Genomic DNA, 2,090 nt, shown 5'->3' on the forward strand with positions numbered 1-2,090 from the left:
AAACATTAACATGATTCAAAATTCAGAACTATAGGAAAAGGAACACTAGAAGTCCCAGTCTCTCCCCTTTTCACTTAAACCCTGCAACAGGGGTCCCCAACTCCCAGACCTTGGACATTACCACCTAGGCTCGCCTCCTGTCAGATCAGCAGCAGCTTTAGATTACCGTGGGAGTGCAAACCCCATTGTGAATTGTGCATTCAGGGGATCTAGGTTATGTGCTCCTTATGAGACTCTAATTAACCTAATGATCTGAGGTGGAACAGTTTCATCTTGAAACCATCCCCCATCCCTAGTCCGTGGAAAAAACTATCTTCCATGAAACTGGTCCTTAGTGCCCGAAAAGTTGGGGACCAGTGCCCTGCAAAACCTATTCCCTATAGCAAACCAATTGTAGCCTGGGCAACATAGTGAGACCCTGTCTCTATAAAAAGTAAAAATAGGCTGGGCACGGTGGCTTATGCCTGTGATTCCAACACTTTGGGAGGCCGAGGCAGGTAGATCACCTGAGGGCAGGAGTTCAAAACCAGTCTGGGCAACATGGTGAGACCCGTGTCTACAAAAATTAAAATTAAAAAATTAGCTGGGTGTGGTGGTGCATGCCTGTGGACTCAGCTACTTGGGAGGTAAAGTGGGAGGATTGCTTGAGCCCGAGAGGTTGAGGCTACAGTGCAGGTTGAGCCACTGCACTCCAGCCTGGGCAACAGTGAGACCCTGTCTTAAAAAAAAAATAAACAAGAGGCTGGGCACAGTGGCTCACACCTGTAATCCCGGCACTTTGGGAGGCCAAGGCAGGCAGGTCACCTGAGGTCACAAGTTCGAGACCAGCCTGGCCAACATGGTGAAACTCTGTCTCTACTAAAAATACAAACATTAGCTGGGCTTGGTGGCGGGCACCTGTAATCCCAGCTTCCCCGGGAGGCTGAGGCAGGAGAATCACTGGAACCCAGGAGGCAGAGACTGCAGTGTGCCAAGATGGTGCCACTGCACTGCAGCCTGGGTGACAGAGCAAGACTCCATCTCAAATAAATAAATAAATAAAAATAAAGAAGAGTGTGGCATGAGCATGGGAAAGCAAAAGAAAACAAGGAAGTCTGTGACCATGAAGCAAATGCTTAGCCTCTAATACCACAGGCTTAAAGAAAATGATAGATTAAGACCTAAAAAGAAAGAAAAGGAAGATCCCAGTGTGCTAAAGGAAAGAAAAGTTCCCCAATACCCTTCCTGCTTATTTGTCCAATATATTACACAGCTGGGTTCACCATACCACATCCTGTTTGATTCCAACATGACTTTTCCATTAGAGCCAAACTAGACCTACTGCAATCAGTGATGAGCTGTCTGTATGCCAAGTGTATCCCTTGTATAACTGATTGTGTAATGGCTGAAAGTGGAAATTGGGGCAGAAGTACCAAGTGGCTTAAAGGATCACCGAGGATCCAAACTTTGAACGATTACCAGATTACCATGCGCAGGAAGGAACCTATGCAGATGACTGCTTAGCACAGAGAGTAACTCAGCATAAGTATTACATTGTGGCCACAAACCCGAGACCTTAAAAAACTCTTAAGATTCTCTCCCAAAATTGGATGTCAAAAACCAAAAAAAAAAAAAAAAAAAAAAAAAAAAAAAAAAAAAAAAAAAAAAAAAAAAAAAAAAAAAAAAAAAAAAAAAGAATCTTAAGATTATTCTTCGAGTTCCAGCATGTACATTTCTAATCATAGATATAATATGGGAACTGATGTCAGATGATTATGGAGCCCTTCCATTCTAATTCTTGCCAGACAAAGTTCCTCTGCCTTTCTTCCACCAACTTTTTCTTGTTGCTAGTTCATTAAACATGCGATAGAATGTTATTCTATTGAACTCATTTGCTCTAACCTCATCTGACTATGGTTAAATACACTCACTTTTTGATGCTGTTTTGAAATTGATATTTTGTTGCATTTAAAAAATTTAAATGATGGTCAAAGGGTAAGAATACTTTTACTTCTATTGCACAGTGTGGCGAATATAGTTAATAGCAGAGTATTATACATTCCAAAATTGCTAAGAGAATAAATTTCAAATGTTCTGAACACAAAATTCTA

The 2,090-nt window shown here is 41.7% G+C and overlaps 1 pseudogene; it reads left to right on the forward strand.

The window, feature by feature from the left end:
- The first annotated feature begins 1,066 nt into the window (after positions 1-1,066).
- On the forward strand, positions 1,067-1,571 carry LOC108293944 (annotated as a pseudogene).
- Positions 1,572-2,090: the final 519 nt, after the last annotated feature.

This window comes from Cebus imitator, unplaced genomic scaffold (genome assembly GCF_001604975.1).
Source record: "Cebus imitator isolate Cc_AM_T3 unplaced genomic scaffold, Cebus_imitator-1.0 Scaffold0, whole genome shotgun sequence".
Classification (NCBI taxonomy): Eukaryota; Metazoa; Chordata; class Mammalia; order Primates; family Cebidae; genus Cebus; species Cebus imitator.